Raw genomic sequence first — 25,111 nt, forward strand, 5'->3', positions numbered from 1 at the left:
TCAATATTTAATAACCCATTATAGTAACTGCACCAAGCTGGTAATTTTAATAACTTTTGAAATAACATGCAAACTGTATTATTCTGTACATGAATTTGTCATGAATATGATGCTAAACAGTGAAAAATCAATATAGCTCTAAAAGTTTGTGTAAAAATTATTTCCTATTTTTATTGCTCTATGGTTCTGTACAAAAGGAGACAATTATCTGTGTTGTGGTAATTTTGTAACTTGGTGGTTTATGTTATTTGTTAAAATGTTTTTTTTTGTTGTATAATCCTTATTGAGTATCAACACAATGAAAACCATATCTAGGGAATAATTACTCAATAATGGTATATTAATTATTATAATTGACCTAGTTTTCATACTGAGAAAAATTGTCACTGTATGTGAAAGATTTAATTTCCAGTGTTTGGTTTTATTCCTGTGGTAAAATTTCAATTATATACTGTTAGCAGTTAATGTATAGAGACTATAATGAGGTTGTACAGCCAGAATACAATAATGAGCAATAATTGTCTAAAATGACTGTAGCCAAATGGATTTTTGTATATCATTGGAATACTACTGCATACTAGCGTCCTACAGAGGTGAATTATTCATAACCAGAACTAAACCCTCCTGTTTATTGCTATCCAACAAGCTCCCTCTCTATGTTAGCAACTCTCTGATAGTTTATTTGGCTGATTGGATATTTTTCTCTTGCATTGGCTGTTTGAGTGCATGCAGTGGTTGTTAACAGCTGTGCTGTGTATGATTCTGTGGAAAACTCGGAGCTTCACCTCTTGTTACTGAAAAGTTACAGAAGGTAGGATATTTTTATTGACTACATTTGTTATACTTCTGAGCTGAGAAGTGGGAGACAAAAGCATCCTATTATCAAATGACTTCTGTAGTAATACTAAAAGGCTACAATTATAATGGTATTTTTTAATGTCATTTCCTTTAGTTAGGACTAAGTACACCAGGGTTCTGTTGTTTTTTCATAAGGATTCAATTTTGATATTATTTGAGTAAATGATGCAGCTGTTTTGATATACAATGTACTAGTATACAATATTAACAATTGATCCTTTTAACTTTATTTAATGTATTTGAAGAAATAAAGATTTTCTGTCATGTATAAATGACAGGTCAAACTAGGTGTCATGAAATTTGAAATGTTTAAAATTTATTTGATATTCTTGTTTAGGCACAGTAATCATTCTATGTGGAAGAGTGAAATGTTGATGAAAATATTGTACTCTGAGTATAAATATTTTATATTAGGCCAAACATTTCCTGTGAGGTAAAGTCTATACATTTTAAACAAATTAAATGAGAGAATTTTTAGGGGGGGGGGGAGTATTTAAAAATTGTTACATTTATTTATAGGTACTGGTTCTAATATATGCAATGCCATATATAAATGAACACAAAAAAAATTGCAACCAACCAATAGAAGCCACTAGTTTTTTGACAAAAAATAATTAATAAAGCATTGTTTTTCTTCATTGAGTAAAAAATATTTTGTTTAAACCAACTATGTACCTTAAGCAAAGTTGACATGTTTAGTTGTTAATTGCAGCTCAAAGTTCATCAACTTGTCTGGCAGCATTCCATTTCTTTAACCATCTTCCCTATGCTGTAAAAAATATCTAGGGCCTTATGAAACAAACTTTATGTTCTTTGCACTTGAAGGAAATCTTGCTGATCTCTCAGATGTTTATTTTTACAGCCTTTATTGTAAACAACTTGATACTTCTCTAGAATTGTAGAACATGATGCACTTGAACACAATTCTTCAGAGAGAACAAATTACCTATAAAAAGTGTATTAGGTAAATGATTGAAAGAAGGAATTAGATACGAAAGAAGAAAGGATATAAGGTGGTCTGAGAAGTATGTCAGCATTTACCTAAATACAGTGAAAAACCATGGGAGACTGGGGACTATTATGCCTGACTGGGAACTATTGAGCCCGACTTGGGACAATCAAGGCTGACTGGGGACTATTGAGCCAGACTGGGGACTATTTAGCCTGACTGGGGACTATTGAGCCAGACTAGGGACTATAATGCCTGACTGGGGACTATTGAGCCTGACTAAGGACTATAATGCCTGACTGGGGACTATTGAGCCTGACTAAGGACTATAATGCCTGACTGGGGACTATTGAGCCTGACTAAGGACTATTAGACCAGACTGAGAAATTTTGAGCCTGACTGGAAACTGTTGGGCCAGACTTGGATTATTGGGCCATACTCACTGAGAGTATTATCCCACACTGGGAACTATTGTGCCTGACTGACTTACTGAGCCTGACTGGGATCTGTTGAGCAGACTGAAACGTAGGACTTACTGGGGACTAATGAACCAGACTTGTAACTATTGAGCCAGACTAGGACTATTGAGCCATACTGGGGACTGTTGAACAACTTTGGCCTAAGTTTAGAAAATTAACAATGTTTTATAGCAGATACATGCAAATATGAGTTCAGACCTGTTCACATAATAGATAAGATCTCGCCCATAGTAAATATTATGTGCCTGATTCTTTTATCATCTTTAGGGTAAATTCCTCTTCTTTTTGGCACGATTTTAAAGACCTACTTAAATTTCCATGTAAGTGGTAATTTTCTTCTTGCAAAAGTAACTTGTTCATGTTAAAGATTATTTTAAAGTCTGTTAACAGTCCTGATTGGGGGGTGGGGGGGGAAGTTCAGTTTTGTTCTACTTTCTGAAGGGTGTTTCTACATTAATAAAGAAATGTCCAACAGAGCACACATGATATGCACCATTACATTCATTTACTGTATTTTCATCAATCTTAATAACTAACATATAAAGCCTTTAGTCAATTAAAAGAAAACCTAGTTGATGCAAAAATTACATTTGAAAGCATACTCTGTGGTGAGGTTAATGTCTTGTTGTTTACATGCTTTAGTTTACCTTTGGAAAATGAGGCCACGGCAATAAGAAATCTCAGACATTTTTATGCATTATTAAATGTACTTTAGTTTGCCAAACCCTGTTAGGTAGTTTGAATTGTAACCCAAGAGTGCCTGAGGTTTTCTGTGTCTCATACAAAAGTGGATACCTGTTAACTATGACAGGCTTAAATAAAAACTACCCATAAACTTATAACTCTCAGGTATCTGTGATGTTAAAAAGTGCATTGTTGTAGTATGAATGTGTTCAAGTTGACAGAAGGTTAATTACGTGCAGTTGCTGTCAAAAATTACTCCAAAGAAAATGAGAAAAACAGTCAAAGAAATTGACATTTAAAGTTCTCATCAGCTGCTAGTTATATATTTCACAGTCAATGATATATAACAAATACACCTGTCACCGATTTGTTGTAGTTACTGCACATGACTTTAATTTGCCGGGAGGATCAAAGGATAACTGTGTAGAAGTATTCTTCAATTGCTTTCTGATGCTTCTATCTGTCGATTGTTTTGATTTGATATCACATTTAAAAGGCAAATTAAATTGATGTGTATGTCAAGAAAATTTCCAGAGAATGGTTTAACCAGGAATTGTATTTATACTTTGAGTGTATTCAGTAGGACTTTTCTAAGCTCATTTCTTTCATCAGTTGTGAGGCATACAGCTTCTAAGTCTGTATGTCTGGTTGTCCCTTGTGTTATTATCTGGATGTCCCTTGTGTTATTATCTGGTTGTCCTTGTGTTATTATCTAGTTGTCCCTGGTGTTATTATCTAGTTGTCCCTGGTGTTATTATGTAGTTGTCCCTGGTGTTATTATCTAGTTGTCCCTTGTGTTATTATCTGGATGTCCCTGGTGTTATTATCTGGATGTCCCTGGTGTTATTATCTGGATGTCCCTGGTGTTATTATCTAGTCGTCCCTTGTGTTATTATCTAGTTGTCCCTTGTGTTATTATCTGGTTGTCCTTTGTGTTATTATCTAGTTGTCCCTTGTGTTATTATCTGGTTGTCCTTTGTGTTATTATCTGGTGGTCCCTTGTGTTATTATCTACTTGTCCCTGGTGTTATTATCTAGTTGTCCCTTGTGTTATTATCTGGATGTCCCTGGTGTTATTATCTGGATGTCCCTGGTGTTATTATCTAGTTGTCCCTTGTGTTATTATATGGATGTCCCTGGTGTTATTATCTAGTCGTCCCTTGTGTTATTATCTAGTTGTCCCTTGTGTTATTATCTGGTTGTCCCTTGTGTTGTTATCTAGTTGTCCCTAGTGTTATTATCTAGTTGTCCCTGGTGTTATTATCTAGTTGTCCTTTGTGTTATTATCTAGTTGTCCCTAGTGTTATTATCTAGTCCCTTGTGTTATTATCTAGTTGTCCCTTGTGTTATTATCTGGTTGTCCCTGGTGTAATTATCTGGTTGTCCTTTGTGTTATTATCTAGTTGTCCTTTGTGTTATTATCTAGTTGTCCCTTGTGTTATTATCTAGTTGTTCCTTGTGTTATTATCTGGTTGTCCCTTGTGTTATTATCTAGTTGTTCCTTGTGTTATTATCTGATTGTCCCAGGTGTTATTATCTGGTTGTCCTTTGTGTTATTATCAGGTATCTGGTTGTCCCTTGTGTTATTATCTGGTTGTCCCTTGTGTTGTTATCTAGTTGTCCCTGATGTTATTATCTAGTTGTCCCTTGTGTTATTATCTGGATGTCCCTGGTGTTATTATCTGGATGTCCGTTGTGTTATTATCTAGTTGTCCCTTGTGTTATTATCTGGATGTCCCTAGTGTTATTATCTAGTCGTCCCTTGTGTTATTATCTAGTTGTCCTTTGTGTTATTATCTAGTTGTCCCTTGTGTTATTATCTAGTTGTTCCTTGTGTTATTATCTAGTTGTCCTTTGTGTTATTATCTAGTTGTCCCTTGTGTTATTATCTAGTTGTCCCTTGTGTTATTATCTGGTTGTCCCTGGTGTTATTATCTGGTTGTCCTTTGTGTTATTATCTAGTTGTCCTTTGTGTTATTATCTAGTTGTCCCTTGTGTTATTATCTAGTTGTTCCTTGTGTTATTATCTAGTTGTCCCTTGTGTTATTATCTAGTTGTTCCTTGTGTTATTATCTGATTGTCCCTGGTGTTATTATCTGGTTGTCCTTTGTGTAATTATCTAGTTGTCCCTTGTGTTATTATCTAGTTGTTCCTTGTGTTATTATCTGGTTGTCCCTGGTGTTATTATCTGGTTGTCCTTTGTGTTATTATCTAGTTGTCCCTCGTGTTATTATCTGGATGTCCTTTGTGTTAAATTCTTAGGTGGAAAGTACACAAATTATGTACATTTTCGTGTGTAGTTCTATTAACTGACCTGGATTTGGTTGAAGATTTGCAGTTGGTAGGACATGATTGGTATTCACTTAATTAAAATCTAAAAAACTAGACCTTGAATAAAATGTATTAAAAATTCCCAACAAATGTATCCAATAAGAATTTAGAATTCAATATTCAATCTGAATTATATAATACAGGAGATGTCTGGATTAGATAGAAAACACAGTTTGCTTTTCATGTCATTTCAGTTAATGCTTTTAAGGACTTTAAGTTGTTGTGGTGTAAGAATTATATTTTTTGTTGTTCTGGTTAGTTTATATGGCACCAAACTCTTTGAATCACATGAAATAAACCTGTCATATGGCTTATAAGCTTATTCTTAAATAAGTCCAGGTCAGTGAATTCTTATCACAAAATTACCTACTGACAAAAATAAATCATCATCTGCCAATCAAAATCTGCCTCTTTTAATCTTTTAGTTTCATACCTGACAGCTCGTTATGAATATTGGTCATTTACTCACCAACATCAAAATCAGTATTGATACAGTGGTATATTAATTCTGTATTCACACAGGAGGAAGAACTGGACTGGGTCAATGAATGGCTTCAAAAAGAGGAAGAGTTTTGAATATTTATGAATGTAGATAACTTTTTATCAATGTTTGTGGACCAGACTGGTCATTTATCATGCTTTTTGTTCTTTTAGTATTGCTACTGGAAGCATTAATCATAAGATAATGAACAAATATTGATTTTCAGAGAAAAACAGAGTTACTTTCCCTTTGTTTGGGTAGATTTCTATTGATGTACAGTCTTAACTATTGCATGTCTGTGTCAGTGTGATAAAATTTTACTAAGAGGAAAACAAGCTTTTTCAATTAAGACAGTTTGTTATGACTGTCGAACACGAAAGACTCCGGTTTGTATTTCTAGTTTCTTTTTCCTGTTATGGCTTGCACATCCTTAATCGACATAATTTCGTATAGGTATCAGGAAATATTAAAAGTCATGGAAAGTGACAAACAAGAAATTTAGGTAGTGGAATTTACTTTGATCAGGACCGTGTCTTACATTTACCAGTAAGAAACAAAGACACTTTCTGTTGTACTAACCTACTGAAAGAGTTACTGCCCTTGATTTATATGATCACACTTGGAAGACTTCAGTGCCACTAACATTGTCTAGAAATCACCAACACCAGTCATTTAGCACTGTAAAAATGAAAACAGTACCTACATTTGAAAAAGTCTTAATAAGGCTGAAATATACTGAGATCTGATTGGCAGAGGACAGCAATCTTATTAAATACTTGTTGGGTAGTTCATCTTAGTATGATCATATTTGCGATACATATGTAATTAATAACTTAAGCAGGTTAATTATAATCATTAACCATTAAACCAGAGATTATCTGAAAATAATCATTCAATGGTTATTGATTTGTCTTTATCTCTGTAGATTTGACAAACCAGACCTTGTAATGGATAGGTGGGTTGACATTGGTCATTTGTCACTGCAGGTGAAATTTATACAAAACATAAACTAGAAAAAGTAGAACCATTGCAGGGGCTATAATTAATTGGAAGCAGCTACTTGATTGATGGGAAATGGGTCAAATTATCTGTCTCAACTCTGGGGATTCAGTTTTATTACAAACTGTTGGGGCATTCATAGGGCTATTTCAGAGAGAAAATTGATACAAACTGATAATCTGAAACTGATTGATATATTTTCGCTTCAGCCAACGAAATGCATAATATGATTTCAATTTTCTGTCTGGTTGGATTTCATAATGAGATTGGTCAGATGAAACTGTTTCACTAGGTTTCTTTGTGCAGTATGATACTGATGATTAGAAAATAGAATCATTACCCCTATCACCTAAATTGGTATTGGAAGAGTAGCAAAGTGTTTTCAAACTATGAATGAATGTTCTAAATTAGGAACCTTTGGAGTAATTACAGAAATTAGTGTTTTTCTACTTGATTAGATTTTCCTGTCTGACTGGGAAATCTGTTTTAGTGCTTGTCTGTCATAGAAAATTGTATTAGCACTTCTTTAGACCATGTATGGCATTTAGCTTTTGGAGGTTATTAGTTCAGAGTTCAATTTTGATTGTATATGAATCAGTGAATTGTTATGAAAGACAATGTTGTCCTAAGTTTAGGATTGATTTTAAGGGTACAACTTTTTATGAATAAAATCTGAAATCTGAAATCTTATAATCTCATCCTAGGGTGTCTTGAAATTTTGCTCTTTCATTCACCAGACGCTGTTATCTTTGATGTAACTCATATTTATAAGTACAAGGTGAAAAGCCTGTCTTCAGAGGTAAAGTTCTATTTTTTGGTGTTCTGTTTATTTCAACTGGACTTTACCTCACAAATCAAAACATTTAAAAGCTATAAGCTGTAACTGTTTGATATTCGAACTGGAATAAAGTTATGTCTGAGTACAACTGTGTAATGGTAATTACAAGGCCATTATTGTAAAATAGCAGAAAATTAATATGGCTATTTTGTGTGGTATTTTGATTTGATTTTCATTAAATGAGCGTTTAATGCTGGATCCAGTTTGTCTCATTTACATCATGAAATTGAAGCTTTGCATGTTTATTTCTAATTATCCCAACATTAAACTGCTAGGGTGCAAGATGGCTCATGTTCAACATGCTTTTAGGTGCTGTTTTAGTTTGACAAAGTGCAGCTGCACATTATGCAGTGTTGATTCTTGTTTTATTGGTTAATGTAAAAACAATTATCCAAGCAAATGTCCAATTAATGCCTTAAAAATAGGTTAGGAGAGTGGTCTGGTTTTTTTTTCTATTGGTGGTATTTGTTGTGTTATGGACAGTTGGAATGGAATGAGTGTTCCCAATGAAATGTACTTATGTGTAGAGTACTTCATTTCAAGAGAAAGCATAGTTACTGTAATATGATTTAGCATTGTATAGTCTTAATTCAATTTTTCAAATACTAAATTTCATCATAAATTCATATGGTTGCTATTATCCAGTCCAATACTTATTCACTGATTTTCATGTATGTCGACCTATCAATGACATTTGTTTGGCAGAGGAAAGATTGGAGTATTCTGGTAAGAATTCTGACAGTTTAATGTGATTATTTATTGTTTAGATAACTTTCTTTTATCAATTATTGTCTGAGTGATATCACTTTGATCATAGATTATAGGTTTTACAGTAAATTTTTGCTTGTTTGAGTATAATTTATTGTTGGTGAAAGTATTTTTAGTGAAACTCAATATATACTTGAATAAAGATGGTAACTGATTAACAGTGATGGGTGACTTGTAGACCTGATTTAGATAGGAAACAACCTTTATATTGTCTTCAACAACATTCCATAAACCAGTCAATGCATCTTATGTTACCAGAACCAATCAATGCATCTTATGTTAACAGAACCAATCAATGCATCTTATGCTAGCAGAACCAATCAATGCATCTTTCCAATATCTTGATCTATATTTTAATGACCAACTATTAGTACTGTGGAAGTACTATTGTTCGTGGGGTACTGATTTCGTTGATTTCGTGGGTTAGGTAAACCATGAAATTTGATTCCCAACATAAAGGATTATTTACTTTTAATTGTATGACAGGATCTTCAAAACCATGAATTCAGCAGCTTTTTTCCTAAACTAAGGAAATAGATACCCACGCATATAAGTACTTTCACAGTATTTCAAGTGTGTTTCTGGTATGGTAATAGATGCTTTTACTTTTATTTGCCAAAAATACAAATGACTTGGTATAGTTTTTTATTCACATTTTTGTTAATAATTTGATGGTGATATAGGTAATTTTGGCTGTCTTTCTCTGAAGTTAGTAACTTATTGGTGATTGATTTGTGATGTATTGATGACCATTAAATTGATAAATGATTATTGGTATGGTGCCAAAGGTCAGTTATTACAATATTCATTTGACATGTGCTCAGTTTGTAGTTTTATATTTTTAAAATTATAGTGAGAAAAAGGTGCACTTTTCCTATTAATTTTCTTCACTCATACACTTTTCATTAAAATATTTATTTCAGAATGAGCATGCCTTATTTTAATATTTCATCTCAAATCTATACTCTGCAGTCTGTATATCTGGCAGAAATATTAACTTTCTGATAAAATAGGTCAAAGTCAGCCAATGAATTCAAATTTAAAGTAAGTATATACAGTATGTTTAAAAACAAAAACTGATACACACTTGTACTAGTTTTCATAGCAAGCTACAATACACAGAGACATTTTGCATGAAGAAGTTATTTTTCTGTTAACCCTTGAGAGATGCTATTCAATTGTGCAGAAAAAAATTCCTTATTCTACTTTGAAACTGACACATTAAGTTATTCACATTCAGGGGAAACATTCAGTGATTAATGACTTGTACAGTTAAGGGCGTCAACAATTATCTCAAATATGATATGAAGTGGAGCTATTCAAATTTCATAGCCATTAAAAATATGATATGGCTTAAATAATATAATTATTTGTTTCAATTAGCTACATATGTTTGGAAAGCCATTACCATTATCTGAGTCATGGTTCTGCTAGATTAATCCCACTGAGTAAACTAACTTCTTTGTTTTTAATACATACACATTTCTTAAGTTTTCAGAAGTTGATAAAAGTGATCTCTTCTCATAATTTTTTTATCACAATCAGATAAAAGTTTATATGTATGCACCTGAAAAAACTGAAACTGAATATACAAAAATTATCTTAAATAATTATTCTTGTATCAGATTAAATACAATATTTTGGAATAAAAAGGGGCGAAAAAGTGGGAGCAAGAAACTAATACCCCCTCCATGGATCAGCTACCTAGTTCTTAATATCGTGACCAATGTGTAGCTTGTTTTTGCTATATAGGTTGTCTGAAGATCTTGTATAAATAAGTCCTTTGACTGGCCTCTTGGAATTAGGGAAATCTTAGACATTTTCAAAATATATAGTCAGGTTTAATGTGCCCTTGTTTATTAGCCTTTATCTTTTAGTATCTACTTTATGATCTATCTGTTTGCTTATATTTTTTCAACAAATTAGTAGAATAAGAGAGATCGTTGGTGGTGGTCCTACAACTTTTCCTGTCTATGTGGAGTAGTACACTTTACAATATGCAGATTTTGTGTCTCTGTAAATTAGCCAAATAACCCATGAGTTATGAGTGCTAACATATGGCTTGAAGAAATTCTTCAGAAAAATGAGATATTTGATAGTTAAACGGATGTTTAAGCTAATTTTCTGGAATTCTAAAAACAACTATTTCATGTTTTGATTGAAATCTCTATTAAAATATTTCAGAATTAACCTTTGCAAGTATGGTCTTGATTAAGGATTCAGCCTTAGTCTCTTGTTTCCATTTTATTTTGTCCATGTTATCTTCAAATACTTCTAAAAAATGACAATTCATTACATTTGATATAAAGTTTTAGAACAGTTACTTTGTCTCCTTACCTTTTGGAAAGATTAGATGTCTTTAAAAATATTAGGTCAGAACTAATTTATCTCCTGATTGCAGAAATGTTATTTTGTGTCACAAAACATGGTAACCATGCCTGTATATTTTACAGTTATTTTTAGATGGCAGTGATATTTGCAGAGTTATTTTTTGTATAACCTTCATAGTTAGTTTCCATTTAACTTTTAATTTACATAGATCAAAGGTCATGGCCAAGGTGAAGGTAACAAAGCTTCAAGGAAACTGCAAATGATAATACCCATGTTTATATTACTAAGTATTATGATTCTTCTGTATCATTGTTGTGTGTTCCAATGCAGATGTGGTGCAAATGTTAAAAGCAGGCAATATTTTATACAGATGCTTTTACAAGAATAGGTTAATGTGCACAGAATGATAATAAGAGCTAATTAGAGGAATGCCAGAGAACACCCTCCATTAACTTACTGTGAATTATCATGTTCATTCTTTGTATTTCCTGCAAATTAACATAGTGACTGTTTTAAGACTTTTTGCATAGCTGTATTAATTATTCGCTAAGAAAATTACAAAAACACAGAATATTTATGTCTGTTTATGTAGTTATATTTGATGTTTTTACTGTTATTTTCCTGTCAGCACCTAATGCTTATATTCCCCTTCCTCATAAATAGCAATGGATTTTGGAAATGAGGCACAAAATTATGTAAAATGTAATTATTTTCATTTCCTTTGAAAAATATTATGGCTTTGATTTTGCTTATATTCCGATGGATTTATGCTGACACTTATAAGCTCCACACTAAAAACAGCTGTTCATTGTTTATTTCATCTTTAATGAAGGGGTATTTTGAAACAAAAACAGAGAGGTATAAAATAGCAATATTTTAGATACCTGAATTTTGTTCACATCCTGTAGAAAAACAAATTGCCTACAGTACTATTAACTGAGAGATATTATGTATTTTGATAAATTGGTCAGTTTTGTTTATATTGATTGCAAAAAGGGAATTTGCTTACGTAGTAGAAAGTGGTAGATCTAAGGTACTGTTTGTAGCTGGATGTTGATAGATTGGCAAAGATTTTGACTGAAAGAAATACATATTTTGTTTTGTGAAAAAATTATTATGTAATACTCTCCAAAATGCAGCATGTCCATCCATCCCCTGACAGTTTCCAGATGACAACTTGATCCTTGTCGTGCTGCGCATTTCTGAACGAAAATCTAGATTTTGATATTTTGCAAATGTATGCAAATTAGAAAGATGGGTGATCATGGGGTGGGATGTTGTGTGTGCCAACTCATGAAAATGGGTCTGTCACTCGAAAATGGTCATTTTTGTCCATTTCTGGTCATAATTTGCTACCTGTGGGGTTCAACGGGAACAAATCAGGAATCAAAGCACATTCGTCTACTGCAACCAGATAGTGTGTTACAGTCACAAATGTCAGGAGCTCCCTGAAGGGTCATTCGTTTGAAAAAAATGAGAATTTTTTTTCCAATTTTTAGCCTCTGTTTGTCCATAAACTGGAAGTAGTCAATACAAGGGGTTGTCATTGAAATGGTGGCGACAGAAATCATTCTTATTTAGGTTGCAGGCGAAATAGAGTACAACAGATTAATTCTTCTCTGGTGAGGGTCAGAGAGATTTAATTTTTTTCAACAGTGTAAACTCATGACCTCTTCTTTTAGCTTTCAAGTCATTATTCATTAACAAACTCGATATCAGATAGCCTCATTTTAAATGCTGTTTGCAGATGGACACAGATTGTGCTTTCCTAAACTATGATTTACACTGCCAGAACCAATAAAGCGGAACATGGTCCAATCTCGAACAGGTCTGGGCGTAGCACAACAAGGGTTAAGAACGGATCAAGGAAATTTTTTGAAACTTTGTACAGTTGTTTAGTACCATAAATACAGGTTAATTTCAATTGTCAGCTATTTTGCCATCCCCCTTTTTTCACCATTACATTGCAGGGTATTAATTAATGTTCTATTAATGCTCTATTTTTACTTTTCATATTATTTTTAAGCTAACATGTAAGTGTAGTTTTCAAAAAGTAACAAAGATAAGATGTGCATGGAACAAAGGTTCTGTTAATAATTAACTACACTAATTGTACCATCTTGAGTGGAGAAATGATTTAAACTATTCGTAATTGAAGAAGAATCTATATTTATGTCTTTTGTGTATGAAGCTAGATACAGTAAAATATGACTTCTAGACTCTAAACAAAAACACGACTCTCTCTGAGAATGATCTTTTATCCCTTGATGAGTCTGAATAAAACTGTGTTATTGAGATCTGGGCAATATTATATGCTTTTTCTTCACATGAGAAATCTCTTTGATTCTGAAGAACAAAATGACATTGGTTTAGACAGTTTTCTGGGGAATATTGTTTGTTTAATGTTATATCAAAGAATTTTTCCTCATATAATGGATGCCTGGTATAATAGTTCTAAGTGCACAGGGGTTAAACATTATGTCATGAAAATGCAAGTTATAGTATAATGGCACATTTAATGTTTTAAAAAAATCTGTATTATCTTTAAAAATTGAATTGTTCTCTTGGTATTTGTAGTCAATATGTTTCAAGTACAAAATTGTCAAAACGTGGGGTGATATCGGTTCAACTAAATATAAGAGCTATTTATGTATCCAAGTCAGCAATGATATAAACTCAGAAATACATTCAGTGCAACTCTGCATTTTTATTTTTTGATGAAAGAGAATTGTTATATATTAAAAATGCTTTTGATGTAGTAGTGTATTGGTTATGGTCACAAAAGGTTCAAAATTATATCATAACTTACTGTTGAAAAAGCATCTGGTCAAAATTGAAGCCTAATATTTAGGACAAATGCATTAGTAAAATTGTACATACATGTATTATTAAACATTGAATCAAAGAGGAATCGGATGCACATTATATGACTGTTGCTGTTATCATAGTATTTTTGGTGTTAAAGGACTCTAAGTACTAAAAGGTCAAATATTACATCATGTAATCAGTAAGGTCTGGGTTGAAAAGTGTATACTCATGTCCTTAGAGAATATATTGCCTCAGTGCTGTTATACAAAATCTCAGTACAGTTATACATACTAGCTTTATTCTGACAGTAATTGTGCTCAGACATTCTAATATTCTACATATCAGGGTTCAAATTAACTCTGGTCTAAGGAAGGACAATTGAAACATTATATACCTATTTGGTTCTGGACCTACCATACTTTATATTTACTCTTATTTAGGATCTTTGTTCACTTTCTTCTAATTGACCTATTTAGGATGCAAACATGTTGAGGACCTTTCACCCTTGAAAGTAGATTTGAACCCTTTTAAATCTCATTCCCCCAGGTCTTCGACTGACAGACAGATAGACCATGGTTTGTAAGGGCATAGAAGGTTGTTAAAGACCTTTACAAGTCCTTACTGAAGGTGCAGCTTAATATATTGATAGTTTTATGGAAAAGATAACCGTAATTTGTATTAAATCAGTCAGCTTTATCTTATAAAGAATTTTTTATGGGCATCTTGTATCAATGTCACTATATTGTAGAGAATGTGTTTTATAGTTGAAAGTATTTTCAAAACTATAAAATCTAAGAGTAACCACTAAATTCTTAGTTATATTACTTGTAGAAAAGTGGTATTCATATTGAATAAGTTTCTTCTGAACTTATGTATTCTTTGATAGATCAACTGGTTATGACAGCTTTTTGACAATTTCCTTTTTGCTTTAGAAACTCTTGTCAAAATAGACATTTACAGACATTGTGTCTAACAGAAGTCTGTCTGTCAAATATAGGTTATCCTTGTATTTAGTAGTGCAACAAACCCATGTATATTGGAGATTCTGCATCAGATCTCTCTGTTAGATTGGCAACAACTTACCTATTTTTCTTAGATTGTTTTTAACTTTTGAGTCCATAATGATGGACAAGAAGTTGTATTTTATTGTCTTCAATACATCTACTAAGACAACATGCTAATGAAAATGAGCATGAATCCACTTATGCAGAATTTTTTCTGTTTAACACTCAACATAGTTTTCAGTGGTCCATGCTCACAGATTTTAGTGGAAGCCTGGGTCACTCATTTACTTTTATTTCATTGTACATGTTATTTTTAGTATTTTATATTCCTATTTTCCCTATAGTCTATATCTTTGGAATATATTCTTTTGATTTCCACATGAATCTTGGTTTCCTTGATTATTCTTTTAATCTTGAGGGTGATTAAAATGTTGGTTTGTCATGTCAAAGTGCTACTACCAGGCCAGTTGTATTTTTATAGAAATTCTCCAAAATATGGTTTGGTTGGGACTATGGACCAAAAGTTTTGCCTTTTGAAGACTGTCTACGAAAAAAAAAAACAGGATCAACAACATTTTTTCCTGGAATCCGTAAAAGTGGTGTCTTTCACCTGTTTACTGTTTTAGTTATAATGAAGAGTCCATATCGTGATTCATGGCTTTTTGTTGAATTGATTATTCACGATTTAAAGAAGAAACAGAATTTAGGTGATTTCCCTCATCTCAGTTCTAAGATCTTAGGATTCTGTATACCTACGTGTTGTTATGTAATTTGATTATATTTTCTATAACTGAACCTACTGGAAGTTTTCTTGGCAGAATGTTATTACCCACCTGTAAAACTTTCTAATACACTCACAGTGATAAGGATGAACTCTTCTGACATTTATTGTGGTCTGGTTTCTCTGGTTATACAAGTTTTTTAGACTATTTTTGAACACTACCTCAATACAGATATACAATATGGAGAACTTTTTATGAAACATGTGCTACATCCAGGTGTATATGGATTTTGAGTAAGAGTTTAATAACTACTATTCTCTGTAGTGATATTTTGTATATACACACTAGTTACTGTCTTTCTGATAAATTTCCAATATATTCAGTGATAAGTTTAGGCTTATAAAGCTAAGTCAAGAATCAAAACCGCATCTCATTTTTCTGTTCCCTTCTTATCTGAACATTCATCTGAGCATAGTAAATGTTCCATTGTGTCTTTTTTTTAAACAAAAATGGCAACTTTTAAATGTTTCATTTACATGTGCAAAGATTTCTCTCTCCATGTGATAAAACCTTAACTTTATAATAGTACGAGGTTGAGGTTTATTACAACTAGTATTTACCCCATCTGTATGCATTTTCATGAAACATATGGTCTTATTGTACGATAAAATCATTTTAAATATTTATTCTGCCATTTGCATAAAACATCGGGAGTTTTAAGACTATTAGCTATTATTATGTCAAATATGGGAGTAATATTTATAAAACAGATATCTGTATAATATATTCATGATTATTATAATGATATTTGAAAATGTGTGTACGGCTTTTCTGTTTATAGTGGAAATCATGGAAAGCTTATTAGAATCTGATTATGTACAAAATATTCTGTCCTTGTAGTAAAGAGTCACTACCTTATTGAAGTGAAATGTTAAATAAGATTAGGCAAGGCATATATTACTTCAAATAGTATTGTATGTATATTAAGACAATTTACATGAAGACTATTGGCCTGGCAACTTCATTTTAAATGCCCTAAAATGATTAATGTCATCTGTTTGTCCGTCTGTGACATTTTGTGTTTTGAAAACATTATCTTTTGTGCCTGCCAAGCATTAAGTACTATTCTGTGTATGAATCAGGTGACATCATATTTCTCAATTTGGTCTTTTTTTGCCTCATATTCAATACATCTAGAAAACAATTGAAAAGCTAATTAAATTTATCCTGAAGCATCTGTGATGTAGATTTTTTTTGACTGCAGGAAAATTTTCTCACCATTTTTCCATAGCGCATTTCAACTAAATTTGACCAATCAATATCTTAAAAAGGCAAACTTAACAAACACTTTGATGTTGTTTCTGGAGGTTATCAGGTATAATTAATTGGTTAATGTAATAAAATATTTGTGTTTTTTACCCTCATGTGCCACACCTTATACACATTTTGCCTGATTCTTAGACAGAGAAGTGCTTAAATAATAATGATCAAAAATTGCATTATTGAACTTTTTATCATTATTGACTAAAATAACAATATGTAGTGTGATACAATGATTACTGAATCTACAGTATTTATTATTTACTTGCACTTCTCTCATTGAAATCAGTGAATATAACAAATGCTCATAAAAGAACACCTTGCATTTCAAAACATCTCTTTTTAGAAAACAAAAACTTATCACTAAAGGCCATATGGAACACATTACAAGAATGTTTTTACTAAAAGTTGATAAGTTGAAAGCCTTTTAAAATATTTTTGTAGAAAAACTAATGTTTGTCTTGATATCAATCTTGAAATGTCTTGTAATGTGCATCAGACATTCAGTCTTCAACACTGCAACTGTTACAAGTAATTTATCTTTGTGAAATATTAGTATTTTATTTGTCTGGTTGCAAATTTTATTTCTTTTCCATCTCAGTAGCAACAGATAGCAATTGCATAATGGAGGTACTTATGTTTTTTCCTTCTGTCAGTAAAAAAATTCCGGAACATAGTTGATAGCAATCATAAAAACAGATTTTTCTCCATTTCTGTTTTTTTCCAACTCTTGCAACAAGTGAAAACAATTTCAAAATCTGTATTTTTGGATGGAAAAAAGTCACGCTTTTGTTCATTGAATAAAGAAATATGGCAAGTTTATATGATGTCATCGATAATTTCTAGAAAACATTATTGCCATATGTCTAATAGATTAAGAATTTTTAAAATGGCAAAAACTTGTTGTTTTCTTTCTGTTATGATTGACAATCTGTTTCTTAGTAATTGAAATTGATCTGAGATCTTGCCAAGAAGTTTAAAGTTTCTGATGTTATGCAATCTTGAATTTTTCAGTGATTTCTATTATTTCTGTGGTTCTCTGTGTGGTAACTTAACTATATGTTTTTCTTGGCTGGCCCAAAACTCTCATCTATCAACATTGAAAGAAACAGTTTCTGTTCTTTTTAAACAATTGAGCTGGAACTTCATTGCCAAGGGAGTGAATTGTAGCACTATTTCTTTTTCAACATTTGATGAATCTCACTTAACTAATAAAGGTCCATCAATTCACAGCTAGTCCTTGACTATTCATCTTTTTTTTTTATAAGATTGGGCCCCTCAATAATACTTTCAGTTTTTACTGAGAATGTTTTTTAATGATTGCAAATTATTGATAGTGCAGCAGTTCACATGCATAGTAAGACTGTTGAACTGTACAAACTTATGAATCATGTTTTATATAGCAGAGAACATTATTGTTTCTTTGAACTACTGAAAAACTTCTAAAAAATCCCATAAGAAGGCTTATCGGACTATCTCTGTTTTGTTGAAAACAACACATTATGTAGAATTTTAATTTAAGAAATCACATGGGGATGATAAAGTCCTTGTAAAACTAGGCTAACCCTGCTGCAGACTTACACCTGTCCCCGGAGATGTTGGTCATTAATGTGTCTTTGAGTCTTTATTTGAATTCTTAGGCTATTTTGAAGAAGTGTCATTGTTCTGTTACCATGGAATTTATTATTTTGTTGTCAGGGCCTTTCAGAGCTTACTTAAAGATATGTTTACACTTGTTGAAGACCTTTTGGTGATCTCTGTAAGTATTTACTATTTTTATAAAAGTTATATGATGGTGCATTTGTGGCTTTTCACAATATCTGTTCCTTTTTTAGCTCACCTGGCCAAAGGCCAAGTGAGCTTATGCCATCACTTGGCATCCGTCGTTGTCGTCATTGTAGTGGACAAATTTTTTAAAATCTTCTCCTCTAAAACTACTGGACTGAAAAGTTTTAAACTTGTCATGGTTATTTCTTAGTATGTTCTGCACAAAATGACCGTTGGGATTTTTGATCCATGAAAAAACATTGCCGCTGTTACTAAAAATAGAACATAGGGGTCAGATTGCAGTTTTTTGCAAATAACTCAAAAACCATTGCCTTTAGCAAATTTCTGGCTTTGGTAATATTGTTCAGCATCATGAGATGGACCTATGCCAAAACTTTCAAAAGGATTAGTCAACTGATGTGGGAGTTACGGCCCCTGAAACAGTTTTTTGGGTTTTTTTTTCACATGTACAACTTTGAAAATCTTCTCTAAAACCATTTAAGATCATTGAATGAAAATAAGCATAATAGTTCTTTAGTGTATTGTGCTCAAAATGACTGTTGTGGTTTTTAATCCGTGAATAGATATGGCTGCCTATACTAAAAATGGAACTTAGGGGTCATAAGACAGGTTTTGGAAAAAAATTCAAAAATTGTTTCCTTAAGCAAAGTTCTGGTTCAGGTCATGAAAATGCTATGAAAAGCATTTCCTGCATTTGACAATTTAGTTGATTTTAACTTAGCCTGTCTCATTCCTCAAGTTTTTCAAATAAACAAATGGCTAACCAGGTGAGCGATTCAGGCTCTCTTGAGCCTCTAGTCTATATAGCTCTTTATACAGAACCAAACTAGGATGTGGTAGAATTAATGTTAGAATTATCTAAAAGTACCACAATAGGGTACTGCAAGAGGGGCTATGTGGACTTTAATCATAGAAACTGATATCATAAGTTGAAGCACTAGTGTATATATCCTAGTAGGTATGAAATGAACTGTAGTGTACCTGTCTATTGGAGTATAATAATATTCTCCTTCAATGGTAACCCAATCTATCTTAGTTTTACCTCTTTCTAAACTGAACCCCTTAGGACTATAAAATCTATTCAGTTTAGACAGGCATCCGGTTTATCAAGGTTCAGAATACATTTAAATCAATGAAAATGAACTTAAAAAGGTGTCTGGTTTAGACAGGGTTTTGGGTTATTCAGTGTTCAGTTTAAGCAGGTTTTTTTTAATGCATATGCTTTAATGCTTTATTAACAAATGTTGTAATTTAAGGATGTTGCTTGGAATCTGTTCAGAAGAGTAACCTCCATCATTGAGCATTGTAAACAAAGCATCTTTGTTGCTGTCAGAACAGCTGTCAAATATAAAAAAACATACTGTTCTTATATATGATTGGTGCCAAAAATTTCTGTTTTTCAAAGCAGTTTTTATACTCTTGTCAATTTTTAGTAGACAAATTTCTGTTTTGGAAAATTGAACAATTTTGTACTGGAGACAGGTAGTAGAAAAGAAGCACTGTTTGCTTTTGCCAAATTTATTGCTATTATTGGAAACAAGCCACAAATCATTTTCGTGTACAGTTATATAATCCATTTCATTGTTAATTTCAGAAATGTATATATTCTCCAAAATCAATTCTGTAATTTTGCCATGAATTTCTGTGATGGGAAAGCAAGAAAATTGAATCTAAAATTAGACCCTAATTGTAGGAGTTTACCAGACAAGGCAATTGGTCTGTTATTTAATGCCTTCCCGCATTGATTAGTCTTATGCATTTGGACTGTTTGTAATTATTTCTATAAATAGTCCACTTTGATAGACAGTTATGGTGTAAAGATTTCACTGAAGTAAATCTACACTCTGTAGTAAGTCTATTAGTTATGTGATGAAAGACAACAATTTGGTCTTGGATTATTTATAATACACTCACCATGATATTTGAAAAACCCTGACAAGTCCCAGTTCAATGAAGGTCTAGGTCTTCCTTGGTTTCTCTTTATTATCTAGTACAAAGAAGATTTCCTGTAAAGTAAGAATACTTGGCTAATTTGATATAAAAAGTAAGTAATAACTTGGGAGTTTTGTATCAAATTACATGTAATCACAATGAGAATTGTCAGCACTTTCACTGTGTTTGTTAGTTTATGCGCGTGTATGGGAAAAGTAATGTCTTTCTTATATATCTTTACATGGAGAAACACCCAGTGTGTCTTCAGCTCCTTTTAGAAGTTGGTGCATTGGAATAGTACACCCTTTAATTTCCTCAACATCCGTTTAAGAATATATATTGATACTCAATACCAGATACATGGTTGATACTTCTGAAGTTCTGGAATTTTTGGGTGCCTACATGTATTGGTGAACTGTTTCTTTAACCTGTCTCATGTTTCATCTCATTGCTCCTCTGATTTTACTTTTGTGATTTATTCCAAACATTTCCAATTGTATGTTGTTCCAATTTGGAAAATTGTAATATTGGATTTTTAGTGCACAAGCACTCTTCAGAATAGATTCCAAAACCATATACAAATCTGACAGATATTTATATTTCTATGACATTCCAACAGACACAAAATATATCACACAATCCTCCTAGCCATGCAATTTCCTAATCGGATATATAATTACTGATAGATTTCCACCTGTCGTACTATGCACAGGTAATTTGTTTCTGATTATAGTACTGAGTAAATAGAGCTGGCATCTAAGATGATGGATAGAACTATTTCACTTTGAAGCTGGTCAGTTTCTTGTCTATTTCCTTATCTCTTTAATGACAGATTTTGCCTGGATAAATGTTCATGGTAAGGCCATTGTAATTTGGATTTGAGGAAGAGTTGTAGAATCCTCAACTCTGTGTGTGGGAGTTTCTTGGTTTCACTTCAAGGTAAGAAGTTTTTTTTCTTTTCAGGAAAGAGTTATAACATGCTGTTTTTTATTTTGCCAGTTATGATATACAGTTGTCCTTCCATTCAATTCTCGGGCTTCACATTGAACCATAACTTTTTAAGGGATTTTGATCATTTTTTATACAATACTAGCCATCATGAAAGTCTGCTTCTTTTAATTTTCATTAGTTTCCGATTTTTCAATTATCAGGTATAGCAAAAAATCATGAGACAGTCATATCATGTTATTTAACACAGTTGTATATTTTTTCTCTGGACCAGCTGAAACTGTTGAAATGCATAGCTGTAAAGTACTGTAAGAGCTCCATCAGAAGTGCCATGAGGATGTAGCTGTTAAATAATTTGAACTCATGCTAATTGTAATAAATTTTGATGAGAGACACTTGGCTAGTGTGAAATATAAAGGTTGCCAAATGAGAAATTATTGTGTTATTCAGATGGAAAAATACATGTAGCAACTTTCTTTGTATTACTGGGTGATTTTTCTTGTCTTATTACTTTGTGAGGCTGCTTGACTAGGATGATCATTTTTTGTGGAACTACACAGAATTCATTTGGCTCCATCAGCACTGTCAATCCAGATGGAAGTATCAGACACAAACAAGATCTCTAGTCATCTATTTCCTATTGAATTTCAATAGGTTAGACAAAATTGATTGTATTAAGGTAGAAAAAGAAATCAAGTTAATGAAAAAGAATACAATAAGACTATCGATTCTGACCACCCTGGAAGAAACAGACTATTTAATTTGTGTTTAAGACTCGAACTGACTGGAGTTCTTTTAGAAACAATCATTCTTTATACTGGTGTAATTATTTTATCACAAATTCTATTTGAATAATTTCTAAAATGTCTAAATTGGCTGTAAAAAGACCTAAATTATTTTAAAAAGCATGCTGTGTTGCTGTTAATGAGAATTTATGTGACATTTCAATTTTTCTACTTTTTCGTTTATTGCCGTTTTAACATAAAAAAACAACCGAATGATGTTCTTTATATTTTTATTTCCATTTTTCGCTCATAAACTCTAATTATGATCATCAGATATGACTGCTTTAGATAACAGGCAAGGGCATAATCTAAAACTAGACCTGAGTCAAGTGCTCCATAATCTTTAATTGGCTGGTACTGAAATTCGATACTTTATATAAAAATTCAGGCTTGGACATATAGGCCTGCATGTCAACATATAACTGGATCTGTCACAAGGCTAACAATGTGAAAGCAAAACATTATTTGGTGGCAAACTTTTTAGTTTTGTGGTGTGTGTATATATATACATAGATGTACTCTTGCTTGTAACATTTTGTTTAATGTAGCTGAATCAGTACGATTGTTACATTTAGTCTCTATGATAACCAGAAAGGAAAAAAAGAACAAACATAGTGAAACACAACAAATGGACAGACCATCATACTACCTTTATAAAAAAATGTATTGGTAAATACCTTTAGGTCATTTTCAAAAATAAAAAAAAAACAAAACTTATTTATAGGATAAACTGTATTGTTGTTGCTGTTGTACATATTGAACTCCATTGCCAGGCCAGAGGAATTGACCACACCAAGTTTTATAGCCCTCCAGTCTAACCATGTTTTATGTGGCATGACTTTAGTTTTGCACTATCAGATCATCTCTTGCTTTTCATCACTTTAATTGGGTGTTTTTGAAAAATATCACATTTGAAGTTGATTAATGATCAGGATCTATATCTTGTAAAAATTACAGGACTCAGATGATTGATAGGAATATTGATTTGCATTGGAAAAAATGATATTAGTAGATATATAACTATTGTCTTATGGTTGACAAGATTGAACCAAATTAATTGTAAAATGTTCAAAATGCAAGATGAAACTTAGTTTTAGTTTGTTTTTTTGTTTTTTTTTTTTGTTTTTGTTTTTGTTTTTTTTTGTTTTTTTTTGTTTTTTTGTGGGGGAGGGAGCAAGGTAAACAGATAAGGGTATAAATGCTGATTAATTACACAAAAATTATTCTGAAATCACAACTAGAAAGTGTCTAATGGTACTTGTCATGGAAGTTTGGTGTTCACTGTTCATGTAGCTTGTGCAATATTGAATTTTTAGAAACTGAAATAATGTATGTTTACAAAAGTTATGTGTGTATCACACAAGCTATAATTTTAGATTGTCAATATATCTCTTGTTCTGATTTCATCATACATGTAACACATGTATGCCATATTTTTAATGGTAATAATGCCCAGCTATTCAGTGCATCAGTGTATATCTTCAAATCTCATGATACACTTCAAAACCACAAGTCGTGAGTATAATATGACTGGTAGTTAACCAGTGCACATCTCATTGTTTAAGTAGGTGCTTCAACATTTACATAAATTGTGATCTGAATCATAAATGGATGTTACCCTAGATGTATGTTAAATAGGATTTTACTACATGTGTAAGTAAATTTTAACATGACCCCTAAATGAAAAGAGTGGGGAGGAATTTTGAGAGGTATAAAGTCAGTATTTAGATTATAACCCAGATTGAAATACTTGCTATCCCAAAGTGAAAAAAGTCATCAATTGTTTTGTTTACAATGATCAATTTCTGAAATTGCACTACTTGAACAAAAAGTCATACATCTTTACATATCTTAACAATTTTTATTGTCAGTTAGCATATATATGTCATAAAGAAGACATGTAAATGCTTGGTGTTTGTGTGTCTGTCAAACTATCATGGTAAGGACTTGTATTTCCATATTTTGTCCCCTATTGGTGACTTTCACCAAAGCAGACTTGAGGTTTGCACTCTGTCCATTTGTCAGTTAATTAGTCTGTCGTTCAGGCCTGCAAATCAGTTTTTTTCTAATATACAATTGGTATTTAGTACATTTCTTAACCATGAAAATTTACAGATTAAGATTGAATTTTGTTCAAGTCCCTTGATTTTTTGCTGAGTTATGGCCCTTGGACTTAGACAATTCATGTAATAAATCAGTTTCCATACTGTTTTCTGTCATACTGGCATAGTTTTCCACACTTATATTTATTATGCTTGCAGATATACAATAGATATTTCATACATTGCTTTACCATGACAATTTACAGATTAAATTTGAATTTTGTTCTGGTCCATTGATTTTGTGCTGAGTTATGGCCCTTGGACTTGGAAAATTGGACTCAGTTTATCACACTTTTCACATTAACAAATTATGCATGAAGTTTTGCATTCTGTTCTCTTCAACATCAATTTCTTCTGGTAGGGGACTTTTTATAGTCATGCTATATTCTCAGAGCACTTGTTGGTAGAATTCTTCATTTTAAGAAACATTTCGAACATTTTATCAATACCCCTTATATTTTTTGTTAAAGTTTTTCAGTTTAGGAGTCTTTTTGAACATTTTATCAATGTATATATTTTATTGGAGTTCTTCATTTCAAGAAACATGTTGAACATTTTATCAGTACCCTGTATATTTTGTTAGAGTTCTTCATTTTAGGAGACTTTTTGAACATTTTTTCTTTACTTCTGCTCAGACTGTTCACACCTTCTGATGTGACAAAAAGTGTCCCAGTCTCTGGAGACTTACTTTATTCTTGGCAGATGATTTGTTTGAATTTCATTGTAATGTCATTGACAAATTGTCTCGCTTTAGGACTTAAGGCTCAAAGAGCACATTTTTTTAAAAATTGCTCAGAATGAGCTACAAATGAAAACAAATACATTTCCACAATCTTAATGATTAAATTTTAATTTTTTTCATTAACAAAATTCTTGGCCAGTCTCAAGCTATAAATGTTGATATGACCATTATGAGTGTAGAAATACTGTTTACATCCCCCCCCCATGTCACTGGATGCTGTGTAAAGTACAGATTTGGCAGTT

At 32.2% G+C, this 25,111-nt stretch overlaps 1 protein-coding gene across 1 annotated transcript in view; it reads left to right on the top strand.

The window, feature by feature from the left end:
- The first annotated feature begins 723 nt into the window (after positions 1-723).
- The window catches only part of LOC148627365 (plexin-A4-like), a 119,614-nt gene continuing 95,226 nt past the window's right edge, over positions 724-25,111 (top strand). Inside the window, exon 1 of the mRNA XM_088571795.1 lies at positions 724-811. The gene's annotated coding sequence lies outside the window, so the exon portion shown is untranslated. The remainder of the gene's footprint in view (positions 812-25,111) is intronic.

This window comes from Perna viridis, chromosome 1, assembly GCF_037379345.1.
Source record: "Perna viridis isolate PV_CMFRI_1.1 ecotype Kerala chromosome 1, ASM3737934v1, whole genome shotgun sequence".
Lineage (NCBI taxonomy): Eukaryota > Metazoa > Mollusca > Bivalvia > Mytilida > Mytilidae > Perna > Perna viridis.